The following is a 16,249-nucleotide window of genomic DNA, read 5'->3' as shown; positions in this document are numbered from 1 at the left end:
AAAACATCCGCCCCCCACACCCATTTTTGCTCCTTCTTCTCCAAAAGCTCAAAGACCCCATCCATGGCTGACCCTTTTGTTTCTGCTTCACCTCCAGCTACTGCTGCTTCTGTTTCAAACTCGACGACCATGGCTTCTTCAGTTGGTGCTGCTGCTCTTTCTTCTTCCTCGACCTCACCTTCGTCATCTTCTCCGCCATTGTTGCGTCGACCATTGTTGCGCACGCAGCTGCTACTGCGCTACCTTCTGCCTCATCGGCCTCGTCCAGTCCCCCCCCCATTGCTGCGCCTTCACGATTCGGCGGGCAGCCATGACTGCGACGAGCTGCGACGAGCAGCCATGAGGGTCCAGCTGCGACGAGCAGCCACGACTGCTCCAAACGGATGTTGATTGCTCCAGCTTCGGCGTGGACATGGCTGCCATTGCATCGCCTCAATATCGAGCAGCTGTCCGTCGACCTCCCCCGTCGACTTTGTCGTCGCTGCTTCTCCTTTTCCTCCATTGATGCTGCATCGAACCTCCATTGCTACTGTTCGACGTTGATGCAGTCAATTTCTTAAAGTCGAGTTTGTCGTTGAGTTAGTCGTTGAGTCCGGCATTTATTCCCATTTGAGGTTCGTCGAAACAATCCATACAATCTCTTGTTAATAGTTTTTGAGTTTTATTTTGTCCGTATTTTCTTTTGATATTTTTCGAATCTAAAATCGGCAAATGTTTGTTTTGTTCATGTCTATGGTTAGATATTTGATTTTTGGTTTTGTTCATGTTCATGTGCTTTGTTAAATTAATTTTTTCAGATTTCAAATGAAAGATTAATTAATTGTTTTTCATGTTATTTCATGTTTGTATTGTTGTTTAGATAAATATTTGTTAGTTTAATGTTTGTTAGATTCAAATTGAAATTTAATTAATTATTTCTTCAATTTGTTTCATGTTGTTATGTATTTTCCAGAAATTATTAATGTTGTTTGAATCATTTAATCCGTCATGTTTGTTGTTTAAAGAATAGATTTAGTTCATGTTCATCTTTGTTGGAAGTTCATGTTTAAATCCAGTGATTTAATGTGAGTTTATATTTGTTTGTGATTTGTCGATTTAATTTGAATCATGCATATTGTTGTTTGTATCGTTGTTCATCGTGTTCATATAATTGTTGTTGAAGATTGTTGAGAAATTGGTCATCTTGACTATATTTTGGTCAAGTTATGATTAATTGAGTGTTTAGAGCTGATGGGGGTAATTTGGTAAATTGCATTGCATTCGGGGGTAGATTTGTAATTGCAATAAGGTCGGAGGGGTAGTTTGGTAATTGAACATTATTTTGATTCTTTATGTTCAGCATGGGGGACAAAATATAATGGGGTGGGGTTTTTGATGTACTTGTTTAATATAATGGGGGACAAGACAAAATATAATGGGAGGGAATATTGTACTTATTTAATGTAAGCATGGGGGACAAATTATAATGGGTTGGGAATGTGGTATTTATTTAATGTAGGCATGGGGGACAAGGTTTAAAATAAAGAAGACATTTAATAGTGGGGACAAAGCATGCCTTGGGGGAATAATTTGGGGTTGGGAATTGAAGACTTGTCTTGCTATATATATAGGGTCATTTGACACATTAAAGGGACTAAAAAAAACATTAAGGAAGACTGAGAGATTATTGGGAGAATATTTTGGAGAGTAATACATTCTGGAAAATTTCAAGAGTGTTAGAGAGTAAAAGAGAAAGACAACTTGAATTTCTACTTGAATAAATTCCGTTTGTCTTTTCTCGAGTGTTATTGAAAATCAGTAAACTACTGCATCTTGTATCCGTCTCTCTTCTGCTTTGACTACAATTGCACTTTGGTATTGCTGAGTTTTCAATCTGTTACTGGGTTATTCTACTGGTTGTTACTGGTTTGCGGTGTTGCTGAACCTGCTGTTGTTGTAGTATTATTGCTGCTGACTCCTACTTCTTTTGTTCTTGTACTGCTGTTTCCAGGTACATATTTGTACAATCTCGGCTTGAAGCAAAAATGAAATATTAATCAGGCTTTGTTCCTGTTGAATTCCTCCTGTTTAGATTTGTGGTTGAATATAATTTTTCTTTCTTCGTATAAAGATGTAGTTGAATGATTAATGAATAATGAGGTTGTATATGTATACTTTCTTCATCTAATAATGTTAGTTTAAATTAATCGGAGAATAATTAATCTGTTTTGATATTATGGTCAATCTTACGTTCTAGTATTATTGAATAACAGAATATAAAATGAAAGAAGTTTTTTCTTTGTACAAATTCGATCGCAATTTTCCATTCGCATTAGCCGTAAACTAAAAACTAATAAGTTACGTTTTTCAGCATGTAAATAATTAAGAGATTTTCTTTTTATTTTAGAGACGAACTGAATAGAAAATATAGTCATTGTAGGTTTATCCTTTAAAATAAAAATGAGACGAGCCTCGCCAAATAAAACGTATAGATTGCGGGGGCCTCACAAAATGTATGGTTTAATTAGAATTCGGAAGGACCGTTTAGCGAATTTCACGGTCTTCCCAAAATAATAACGCGATAGTCTTTTTAGGCGCGTGTTTAATATTTTACTTTCTTAAGCCTGGGTGTGCATTTCATGCGACCCGTATCCAAATCCCAAAAATATCAAATAAAACGTGTTCCGGATTGTGGGTGCATTTCATGTGACGCAGTCCAAAGACGTGTTTTAAGCGATGTTCACATTTCTTTTAAAAACAATAATAATAAAGCGGTTAAAAGTTAAAATTTGCACATGAGTTCATATTTGTATAAAATCAGATAATCAAGCCGAATATAACAGTTGAGCGACCGTGCTAGAACCACGGAACTCGGGAATGCCTAACACCTTCTCCCGGGTTAACAGAATTCCTTATCCGGAATTCTGGTACGCGGACTGTAATATGGAGTCATTCTTTTCCTCGATTCGGGATTAAAATTGGTGACTTGGGACACCCTAAATCTCCCAAGTGGCGACTCTGAAATAAATAAACAAATCCCGTTTCGATTGTCCTTTAATTGGAAAAAACTCATTGTACCCTTGCGGGTGCGGAAAAAGGAGGTGTGACATGGGTCACTGGGGGTACTAGACTGGTTCAGAAGACAACAACTGGACATATTAAGGCTTGGAGGGACTAGAGGGATGGGTTTGGAGAAGGTTGAGCATATTCTTAAGCATCCCATCACTCTTCTCCTTTTCTTTTGCTAGCTCAGTTTTAAGGCCATCTCTTTCAGTTTCCAGTTCAGCTACACGAGCTTGGAGCCTAGCAATTTCAGCATCCTTAGATCCACACTCTTGAACTAAAGCCCTAACCTTGCTGTTCACAGGTGTCTTCAGAGATGAACCGAGTTCAACTGGGGTGGCATTGACTGGATAGTCACAAGCCTGAAGAGTCTTGGCGCCAAAGTGTTCATTGCTTGATGACATCTCCCATTTCTTCAAAGGCACATTCAGCCTATCCAGAATAGTAGTCAATATAAACCCATATGGAGTAGTATGAGCCTTGGAGCCATTTATGACCCTATCCAGTAATTTGACAATAAAGGCAGGCCAATTGATTTGCATTCCTCTCACAAGGCACTCCATAAGAACCAGGTCCATGTAATTGGCAGTGTGCCTCCTCTCTTGTCTGGACAGCAGGCACTTGTTAACAAATTCAAACAAGACCTTGTGCTCAGGCCTCATTTTACTTTTCTGCACAAACCTGGCTTCAGGCACATCTTCAGTAGTTGCGGCATCACAAAAATTCCTAGTGATTTGAAGAGTAGTAGGGAGAGAATCTAGACATGGCCACCTTTGCCTTGTATAATCATCATACCCCTCACTAGGTATGTCTAGAATTTACCTAATTTGAGTGCATCAAACTGCACCCTTACTCCTTTCACCAGACTGGTGACTATCACATTCTTCACTATGGCATTGGACATAAACTCAATCAATTCTTTCCTAGCCAGCCTCCCATCCATTTCAAGTACCACGTCCTTCCAACCTTGTGCAGTTAGGGTATCCACCAGTTTTCTCATTCCTGGCTCATCCAGGTCTCTCAACAGTCTTCCTTTCAAAAAAATTCTTCTGCCAAAGATGGCAAACCAATCTTGTTCCTTTTCAGATTCCTCTTCTTCTTCTCCACTCCATTTTTATTCTTCCTCAGTAATTTTTACCTGCTTACCTTTCACTGCAGATCTAGTTCTTTTGGCTAAAGAGGGTTCAACAGATACAGGTTCAGAGAAAGACTTCTTGGAAGAAGCCTTGGCCCTTTTTGGTTTGGGTGTAGGAACCTCCAAAGTTGTTCCCCTTTCTTGATGAACCAGTTCCATCTCCTCTTCTTCTTCTTCTGCAACCTCAGAACTTTCCGCAACCTTTGCTTTTCCCTTCTCCTTCTTTTTCTTCTTACTTTCTTCCAGAGCTTTTTGTAACTCAGCTTCCCTTTGTTTGACCCTGCTTCTAGTAGCTCTTCCCTTAAATACTGAAGGTACATTAGGTTTTGGGGTTGACATTTTGCTTTTCTTTGTTGGCTTGGAAGCAGTTGGAGCCTTTTGTGTGGAAGCTTTACGCTTCTTTGGATCATAACTGGCACCAACCCTCTTCAGAAGATCAGCTAGTGTTTCCTCAGCAGATGAACAAGGTTCATCTTGTTGCTTGCTTAGATGCACAAGCCCTTCAGCCGCCTCCCCAGAACCACTTCCCCCTGACTTGTTGCCACCTTCTTCAACACCTCCACAGATAGACAGAACTTTTTCTTTCCCATTTCCCCTCTAATCACCACTTGCTCACTCTCTCTCTTTTTTCTTTATTTTTACCTTCACTTCTACTAGATTCAACCCCCTTTACATCTTTGAAAGGACCAACCAAGACAAACATATTTTCTACATTTTCAACCACAGTAGAGAATACCACACAAGAACCTACCTCACCAAGGGCTTCTCGAATTTTGTCAGTGTCAGATGGCCCATGTTCTTCACTTTCGCTGGCAAAAATAAAAGCTTCAGACTCAGAGCTTGAGTTAGATTCTTGAGTAGGACTTTCCTTCCTATGGATAGCCTTCAATTTCTCATTTAGAACTTTTCTTAGAGCTCCAGAAGCTACAGTTTTTCTGGCCAACATTTTCTGCCTACGAAACCTAGGTTTTGGGGTTTCACTAGGGGGTGTAGATGAGGATGTATTAGAAGGGGATACTGGTGGAGGAGTGCTAGAATTATCTTGGGGGTTAGTCATGGTGGATTTTTTCTTGAGAAAAACTTGGGAATTTTTTGGAGAGAAGAAGGGCGATTAGAACTTGAGAAGAGTTTTGACGGTTATGGACTAATGAAGAAGAGGTGTGGTGTGTATTTAAAGATTATTAGAATTAAATGCAGTAACGGTAGCTTTTTCAGAGGTCAATTAGAAGTCTAATCAAGGTGTAATTTCGGTCTCTTAGTGACTATTAAGCATCGCTAGATTTTAGGCAAAAATCCGGTTTTTAGAGTTCTAGGGGAACGAAACTGGTTCAATGCTCAACAAATAGAATTTCTGGGAATTTGATGATTGTAGGACTTCTTCTCATGATTGGAAAAATAATCTTTCTAATTGTGCAGAACATAGAAAACATACCTGAGCTTTTCATATGAACACATACTGATGAACCAGGTTCTTTATATAGAACTCTCTTGAACATGCCTCAAATGCCAAAATATAAAAAACTTTGTAAGAGATCAGTGAGTCATACATATGTCACAGGAGTATACTAATTAAAGTATGAAACTAAGTAAGAATTGATCTAGATATTTACACAAAGTTAGAACTCCTAACCAAAAAAAATTCAATTTTTTTTTTCATTGTGCATTCTGAACTGGACCTATTAGATGATCTTAATCATCCCTAATTCCAACTTGTTCCTCTCAAAGTTTTCCCTACTCAGTGCTTTAGTGAAAATGTCAGCTATTTGTTTATCAATAGCACAGAATTCTATTGAAATCAATCTTTTCTCATAGTTCTCTCTTAAAAAGTGGTGTCTATCATCTATGTGCTTAGTCTTCTTATGATGAACATGGTTCTTTGTCATGCTTATAGCACTAGTGTTATTACAGAATATTGGAATGCATCCCACTTCAATTCCAAAATCTACCAGTTGTTGTTTGATCCATAGCAATTGAGTACAAAAAGAAGTAGCAACAACATATTCAGCTTCAGCAGTAGATAGGGCCACAAAATTTTGCTTTTTGGTAGCCCATGACACAAGACATGAACCAAGGAAGTGTGCCATACCTGAGGTATTTTTCCTATCCACTAAGAAACCTGCATAATCAGCATCAGCATATCCTACTAGATCAAAATTACTACCTTTAGGATACCAAAGACACATATCAGTGGTGCCTTTAAGATATCTCAGTATCCTCTTTACAGCTGTCAAGTGGGACTCTTTTGGATTTGCCTGAAAACGAGCACAAAACCCTACACTGAAAACAATGTCAGGTCTGTTTGCAGTAAGATACAAGAGTGAACCAATCATACCCCTATACGACTTTTGATCAACTGATGAACCAGGTTCATAAATATCTAATTTAGTGGCAGTTACAATGGGTGTGTCTATTTCTTTAGATTCCTCCATTTTAAACCTTTTGATTAGCTCTTTTGTATACTTCTGCTGATGGATCATGGTTCCATTTGGACTTTGTTTGATCTGCAAGCCTAAAAAGAAGTTAAGCTCACCCATCATGCTCATTTCAAACTCACTTCCCATTAGTTTTGCAAAATCCTTACTCAGCCTATCAGCGGTAGCCCCAAATATGATATCATCCACATATATTTGCACAACAAGGAGATCTTTACCTTTTTCCCTTAAAAATAAGGTACTGTCAATTTTACCTTTTTTGTAACCATGCTCCAGTAGGAATTTGGATAGTCATTCATACCAAGCTCTTGGGGCCTGCTTGATCCCATAGAGAGCCTTGTCTAACTTGTACACATGCTCAAGACATTCCTTGCTCTCAAACCCTGGAGGTTGTTTCACAAACACTTTTTCCTTTAGGTAGCCATTCAGGAAGGCACTTTTGACATCCATCTAATGAAGAGTGAATTCCATGTGTGCTGCAAAGTCTATGAGGAGTCTGATTGCCTCTAGTCTTGCAACTGGAGCAAATGTTTCATCATAGTCTATGCCCTCCTCTTGACTGTATCCTTGTACCACCAGTATTGCTTTGTTTCTTGTAACTGTTTCATCTTCATCAAGTTTGTTTCTGAAGACCCATTTTTTACCAATGACTGATCTGTCCTTGGGTCTCAGAACAAGATGTCAAACTTGACTTCTTTCAAATTGGTTGAGTTCATCCTGCATTGCATTCACCCAATCTGTATCCTGCAAAGCCTCAACAACATTTTTAGGTTCAATAAAAGATAGGAAAGCATCAAAAGCACACAGATTCTTTAGCTGTGATCTAGTTTTGACTCCAGATGTTGGATCAGTAATAATGTTCTCAATGGGCTGAGAACTTTGATACTTGTGAGGTTTCACAACCAACTGGTTTCTGCTAGATGTCTCGCCCATGTTCTGTTTCTAAGGAACAGGTTTATGAACAAGTTCCTCTAGGGGTTTTGATTCAATTTCTCCTTGATTAGTTCCCCCTGTCAGGTTGCCTGATTTGAAGGACCTGTTCCATCACCTGTTCCTTCTTTTGATGCCACCTTGACTTGTGCTGGGGATTTAGTCAATTCCTTTACCAATCCAATGGCTTCATCTTCATGTTCCTGTCTCTCAGAAAGAATGTTAGTTTCATCAAATACTACATGTACACTTTCTTCTACACATAGAGTTCTTTTATTAAACACTTTATATGCTTTGCTATGTGAAGAATATCCCAAGAACACTCCCTCATCACTTCTGGGATCAAACTTACCTAGGGAGTCTTTTCCATTATTGTGCACATAGCACTTGCAACCAAATGCCCTAAGATGGGATATGTTTGGTTTTCTCCCTTTAAGTAACTCATAGGGAGTCTTCTCTACCAGAGGTCTGGTCATGCATCTATTGATTATGTAACATGCAGTGTTAACATCCTCTGCCCAGAAGCTGTGGGGCAATTTACTAGAAAGCAGTATGGTTCTAGCCATGTCCTCAAGAGTTCTATTCTTCCTTTCAACTACTCTATTTTGTTGAGGGGTCCTAGGGGTAGAGAAATTATTATCTAAACCATTTTCATCACAGAATTCAGCAAACTTAGAATTTTCAAATTCAGCTCCATGATCAGACCTAATGGATGCAAGTTGATTGCCTAATTATTTCTGACTTTTTCTAACAAATGCAATAAACATGTCAAATGCTTCATCTTTGGAGGTTAGAAATAAAACCCAGGTAAATCTAGAATGATTATCGACAAGCACCATTACATATTTCTTTCTACCTCTGCTCATGGTTCTCATTGGACCACATAGATCCATATGCACCAGTTCTAACGACTTGGTTGTACTTACCATTTTCTTGCTTTTGAAGGATGATCTTACCGGCTTCCCCCTTGCACATGCCTCAAAAACTTTGTCTTCCTTGAACTTGATATTAGGTAACCCTATCACCAAGTCTTTGGAGACTAATTTATTTAGCTGATTTAGACTTGCATGACCAAGTCTTTTGTGCCACAGGAGGGGATAATTAACCAACACACTTAAGCAAGTGAATTCATTTTCTGAGAGAGTAGACAAATCTACAATATAAACATTGTTAACTCTTTTTTCCTGCAAAATAATCTTGTCAGTGGTAAGGTTAATCACAAAGCATTTGGTAGAGGTAAAAGCTACAAGATTACCTCTGTCACACAATTGTGACACACTTATTAGGCTATATTTCAAGCCATCTATCAGGTAGACATTCTTGATGGAATGAGAATCTGTTTTGCCTAACTTTCCAACCCCAATGATCTCACCTTTATTTCCATTACCAAAGGAGACATTACCTCCTTTTAAGTCCTCAGGTGAAAGGAACTGGTTTTTGTTCCCTGTCATATATTTTGAGCAGCCACTATACATATACCATATTTGGCTCCTCCCTTTCACTTGGACCTACAAAAAGAAATCAGGGGTTAGTCTTAGGAACCCAAACTAGTTTGGGTCCCTATCTATAGGAAAAGGATGAACCAGATTCCTTCTTGCCCACCCAGGCAGCTTGTTTTTCTCTTGAACAAAGACTTTGTTCTTTTGACTGGCCTTTTCTTTTGCATTACATTCATTTTTGTAATGGCCAGCCTTGCCATAGTGTGTGCAGATTTTATTTTCAGGAAGAATGAGGTACTTGCGTCTAGGGTCCCATTTTGGAGCTTGAGTCCCATAGCCAAGTCCTCCTTTGTTTCTACTGTGATGCTCTTGCAGCCAAGAGAGTGCATCAGAAGACTTGTTCTACTTGCAAGTTCTGTCTAGTTCATGTTTCACCTTTCCTAGATTTCCTTTAGGACTTTGATGAATTCATCTTTCTTATACAATTCATCTTTCATTTTTCCTAAATTTTCTTCTAGAGTGAGATATGTGTGATCAGCTTTCTTCTTTCCTGTTCCTAGTTTCAGTTTTAAGTTTTCAGACCTAAGTTCTAGGATACTGTTATCAAGTTCAAGAACCTGGTTCTTCAACTCAGCATTTGTGTTATCACTCTCATTAGCCCTAGACTCTATACTTTTGCATTTTGCTTTTAGGGTCACACATTCCCTAGACCGAACTTCCTTCTCATTGTTAATTATCTCAGACTCATCAATGAAGTCTAGTAACAGCTCAACCAACTTTTCTTTAGACAAAAATTTAATCTTGTCTTTGAGATGAAGGATACTTACCTCTTAAACATCATTTGATTCTCCGATAGCCATCAATGCTTGCTCTTCTTCAGCTTCATCTTCTGAGTCTTTATCTGAAGTTTCTCCCCAAGTAGCAACCATAGCCTTGGTTGAACATTTGTTCCTTTCTGGTTGAACCTGTTCGTTCTTCATGTTCCTTCGTTCAGCCATTTCTTTCTTCCATTCAATTTCCTATTGAGGGCAATTCTTGATCATGTGATTAATCTTACCACACTTGTAGCAACCCTCATTGGTATATTTCTTAGCAGCTCTTGACTTGTTGAAGGTTGTTCCTCTTGAAGAACCCTTTCCTCTCATCAGGTACTTTTTGAAATCTCTAGTGATCATAATCATCTCATCATCTTCCAGATCTGAACCTTCAGCAATTTTGAGAGCTAGACTTCTATCCTTCTTGGGTGTATCCATCTTCATGGTTTTCCTTCTTAGTTCATAAGTAGTAAGATTTCCAATTAGTTCATCCAGTCTGAGAGTAGCAATATTCTTGGATTCATGAATGGCAGTGATTTTGCTTTCCCATGAGACTCGCAGAACCCTTGTCAGGATTTTCTCAACCTTGTCTTCTTCAAGAATAATCCTTCCAAGAGACTTAAGTTCATTTGTCAGTGTAGTGAACCTAGTATACATCTCTTGGATAGTTTCTCCTTCCTTCATAGTAAAATTCTCATATTGAGAATACATCAGTGTTCCTCTGGATCTTTTCACTTGAGGTGTTCCTTCATTAGCCACTTGCAAAGTGTCCCATATCTCCTTAGCAGTAGTACAGCTTTGGATCCTACTGTACTCATCTGGACCTAGTCCACACACAAGCCATTTCTTGGCCTTAGCATTTTTCTCCCACTTCTTTAGGTCTTCAGCAGTGTAGTCAGCCCTTGTCTTCGGCACATCCAGTCCTTCCTCATTTTTCATTGTAGTTGCCAAAGGACCATAAGTGACTATGTCCCAGAGTTCATAGTCTTCTCCTATGATGTGATCCTTCATCATGTTCTTCCACCAAGAGTAGTATTGTCCATTGAATAGTAGAGGCCTTGCAGTGGATTGCCCTTCCCAGTTCCCAGGTGGTGCACTCAGGTTGATCTTTTCCTAAGGTGTTAGCCTCTTCAAGGATAACCTGCTTTGATACCAATTGATGTTCTAAACATCAATACCACACAAGAGGGGATGATTTGTGTGGTACCCAATTTTTCGATCTAGAAGAACCTAGTTCTTCTAGGTGCTCTAACTACTACTGTTGCGGAATTAAAAGTACAGAAAATAAATAACATAGAGATTTTTACGTGAAAAATACCTGGCTCAAAAGGTGAAAAACCACGACCTACTACTCAGTAAGATTTTTCCAAACATCCACTAAAATCACTAAGTCAAAACAGCATTTACAAAAACTCTTTGTAAACCTAAGGATTAACTCTAATCCATGTGTAGCACACAGCCTCAGCTGTTACGACACCTTAAATTTAGCCTATAACTTGAACACTCAAAGTATCTATTACAAATACTTCTATGAAAGCTGATAAGGTACAACTTTAAACCATCTACTACAATTGAACTAGAATAAGAATAAACACAACGAAACTAGTTCTTCTATCTCGTTCAAGTAGCTTCAGGTGTGCACACTTAAATCTCACATAAATTGCTCGCAAAATTGTCTTGCTCGTTTGCTCTCAATTTAGTTTAACTTCTGTGTATGTGCAACACCTGTAAAAGAGAATAATCACTGTTATTTAATGAGTTAGTAATCAGAGTTTGATTGAGACTCAATTGCTAATCTTCCATCGAAGTTGAGTCCTTGTTCAATACAAACTCCAACCCTATCCTTTATCCGGATTGTGTCCTCTTCCCATAAGAAGACTTTCTCTCCTCATCCAATATGCAACCTTTTCGATCAGTTCAGGAGATATTGCTGCTTGATCACTGAGACGTATCTCCTTCACGTGTATCTCACATGTCTAGGTTGATAAAAACTGTACTTCACATGATGGACCTGGTCCATGACTGAGTTCATTTGTCATTCTTCAAAACTTCACCTGAACTTGGGCCAACAATATATAGAGAGATAGACATATGTGTTTGTATGTACTTTTATGTCCCAAATTATGTACTAGTACTTTTCACTTTTCGAGATTCAAACCTTTTAATTTTGATCATAAATTTGAACATTAAATCTTTTATATTTTTCAAATAAAATTAACATATTTAGAAACTACACCCTAACTTATGAATTGTACTGCTATTTATATCCCCATACATACTCACACTCAAGTCTCCCAGAGTAATATTATCTACTCCCTCACATGACTCTAGAGCACTCTTCTCAACATTAGCGTCCTTAAGAAAAATATGGTCTAATGATTGATATTCTCGTAGCTCCTCAATTTAGTCTAGAAGATTTTTTTCAGCGTCACACAATTCATCATTAAATTGTTGGGCTTGCACGCATCAACCTTTGCATGAAAATCTGCATCCAAGTTGTGCAAAGCCAAGTCAAACCTGTCAATTTCTTGTGCAAGTTCAACTCTCTCCTGCAGCCAATCATTCACCAACTTTGTTAGAAGACAACGTCGTTATGCATATTCTCTTAGTCGAGAATATTCATCCCAATGCCAACCCTTACTCCAATATTCAAATTCAGACTTCCCAGAGTTCAAGTCATGACAAGCCCAAAAAGACGAGCCATAAAAGTCTTCAGTCATTCAAGCGGTCATTCCATAATCTTACCTCCGTATATTTCATCCCCATATGTCATGCTGAAAAAAACTAGAAACACACTTAGAGAAAAATCAAATAGTTATAAAAATAAAAATATTTACAAAAAAATTTGTAAAGATAAAAGTAAAAGTTTATTCTACAAAAACAACTAATTCTAAATCCCGAAAACTACGCAAAAAAATTATTGCGGTCAAGCGCACACTCAAGTATACGCGATCGTCAAGTAATAAAGTGACTAAAAGTCGAACATCGAACCCACGAGGACTTGTGATTAACTTTTAACTAAATTAGACAATCCTAATTATCTAAACAAGAATTAGACCTAGAAGTATATGACTCTAATCTAATTAAAATAAAAAGAAACAAATAATGAACTCTGAACAAAGGAAGAGCATGTTCTTATGTTATCAATATAATGGAAACGATCTAGGGTTATGGCATATCTAACATTCCAATTGTATTCTTCAATTGACTTGACTAACTTATTTTTCTAGTTTATTGGTTGACGGGGTAAATATTTCTCATAAGAATCTGTCGAGTTCTTACTCGCCTATTCAAGCTAACCTAACACCTATATGTCTATGGAATTAGAACTAAGAAGAACGTATTTATAATTCCGGTACATCAACCAAGCAAGGCAATTAGGTACATGTCTATCCTAACCGCGAATTCATTCCCCAATGCCCAGGTTCAAGAACTTGCTCTATTCAATCCTATATGCAATCTAGAGTTCCCACTTTCGAGTTCAACTATAGATTCGTAGATAGTATTCAATTGGTGCTCAAGCAATCAAATAATTAAGTTCATGATTGAATAAATAAACTAATATGATAATCAAGAAACCAAAATCAATACCCAAATAACAATAGTCATGAAAGAACCACAACCCTAGAACGAGAAGTTTAGCCCCTGGGTCAAAAGTTCCTCTAAAAAACGTTCCATCCCCTCCCCCCCCCCTCCAAAATAGGTTTAGGATCCTTTTATACAAGTTGGGGGGTCTTAGAGGCCGAAATAGGAGACTTCCCGTCACCCAGTGCCCATGGTAGCGTGGGGAGCTGGAAAATTTTTGCATCTATAAATTGTGCCACGTGTAGTGCCCCACGCTACCCAAGGCGCTACACTGGCCCATTTTTTGTTTTGTTCCCTTTCTGCTTCAAATCGTGCACTTTTGTCCCATATTGCCTTCGGGTGACTCCTACAAATAAAATTGTTACGAATTAGAATAAATCATTACATTACACATCCAAATTCCATAAAATACAAGTAAAATGCGAGGCAACATGCATATAAATACACATACTTTAAGCCGAATAACACCACCTATTAGAAATAAACTAATTGTGTTTGATTTCTTCTAGCGACAGTCCACATTTCATATTCAATCGCTTGCGTTCTTATAATATTTTAAACATACTTAAAGAGAGTTAAAAAAAAATTAAACGACGACCTACTTAAATTAGAATCATTCCAACTATTATTTTGAATGCATATTGTTAGAATATTAGAAAAAAAAGGTAAAAATTAGAAATTTAAGATTTCTCGTCAATTCATGATCATCATCCATCACTAAAGAGAAATAATATAGCGATTCATATTTCATAAAACTTATACGCGTACATATATACATAATATTTTTCACCAGTATAGATACCGAATAACAGAAATCTCCCGCCCAGACTTTTTTGGTAAATTATTCTTTTAGGTTTGGTATCACTACTTATCTTTCTTTATTTTCTCCGACCTCCAAAATCTTGCAGGCTTGCACCCAACGCAATGACTTTATATACATGTAACAGCAACCAACGTCCACCCTAGGAGGGTTGAATACCTACCCTACTCCTTAAATGAATTTAAAAGATACAGATTAAAAAAAACATTCTTAACAAGTCATTCTTGGTACTGTTGGAATCAAATTAAATATAATAACCCAAATGACAAGGTCGTCTTCAGTTATAATCATTAATAATTGCACCTGTGGCATGCTAGATTCTTCACGATCACGCCTTCTACCTAAATTCTATTTCTATATAGTACATGCATGAATTATTTTTCTGTTTAGATAATTGGAATATGGATTGTCAATTTTGTGTATTTTGTTTAATGATAAGATTGAAGAACCCCACGTAAAATTCGTGTCGTATTCGTTACGAAGTTGATAAAGACATCGGCTTTTCCATTTGTCTGTTTAGTCCGATAATTAGAACCCGTTTGTCTATAAATTTCAAATATCATTTTCATTTAACTCCAAATACTATTTTTTTATAAAAAAATTACAATTTTTATGCCCAAACGCCTACTTAGCAGCGGCTTCTAGAATTTCACAATTCTAAATTTGCAGGGGCAAAATAAAGGTGCATAAAAACTACGTTACAGAATCAAAATTAAAAACAAACAAATGATTACTTTAAAACTTAAGCACCCCATTTACGTTATAAGCTGAAAGTATCAGTGGCGAAGTAAGATTTTCATCGAGGATATTAAGAAAATTAAAAAATCAAATATGCTAACAAATTAAGGGGTTCAACACATATATATATTCGACGATAATATAATTTTCGATGATATACCCTTTTGCCAACCTAACTCCCCTCTGGCTGAAACTTAAACGGAATAAACTTATGTAATTAGATTATTCTTGTCCACTTTGGTTGGGATCTAACTTGATCAATTTATACCAGAGACAAGATCGAGATTTGTTGATTTAAAAGACTTGTGGACCTCTTTAGCAGGGAAAAGGCAAGAACACAAATTAACTTTATTAATTCTAGCAAAATGCTTTTGTAGAAAAGCACAAAAGTATGAGTCATTCTGATGGTATTTTGCAGCTTTTAATTACTTTATTCCCTTGGCATGCCAAATTTTAAAATATCCTTGATCTGCATCCACCAATCAAATCTTGATTGTGTTTCATTTCTTTCTTTCTATCACTATGTATATATATTTTATAAATTTTCTGAGTAGAAAAATATTTTATATATATATATATATATATCAGTATGTATATATTGTATATATAAATTCTCTCAAAGAAAAATAAAAATATATTGTATAAATAATTCTTTCATTCATTTATTAAGTAAACATGCATATGGCTTTTATCTTTTTATCTAGGACTAGGATGGGAAGGATTTTCTATGATGCTCTAAGGACCTAGCCTAGTGATTAATAAAATGGTTAAAATTCATAAGGTATTAGAATTTTAATCTCAGCAATAACAAAAATACTAGGTGATATATTCCCATATGTCTAAATCTTGATCTAGAGTTATTTGATACTTTTAATATTGATATATAACTAGTACGCGCAAACAAGCAGGAAACTACGTTATTAAAAAACAATTTCTTAAGATAATGCTAACATTAATACAAGCAACAGAAAAATTATCATGACATCATTATTTCTTGTGCTTAAAATGATGATCATCACAAATACTTTTTTCTTTTCCAAGCTTTGCTCATGAAATAAATAATTTCCATTAACTTCCAAAAGCACAACATAACATCATCATTAGTATCGTGTTCTGTCATTTGTTGTTTCCTCTTTGCTCTCTCTGATATTAGGTATCTTCTTAAACATTCATCTTCTAAATTTTCTCCATTTAAAATAACAAAGGGGTAAACTATGAGCTATAAAGCTATTCTCTCTGGTCCACTTAACTGATTCTCGGCCCTTTTTGTATTCCATAATATTTGATTGTTTCAGATATCAAGAAAGAATTAA

Source organism: Nicotiana tabacum, chromosome 10, assembly GCF_000715075.1.
Source record: "Nicotiana tabacum cultivar K326 chromosome 10, ASM71507v2, whole genome shotgun sequence".
NCBI lineage: Eukaryota > Viridiplantae > Streptophyta > Magnoliopsida > Solanales > Solanaceae > Nicotiana > Nicotiana tabacum.
The sequence above is the reverse complement of the archived record's forward strand: the minus strand, read 5'-3'. Positions refer to the sequence as shown.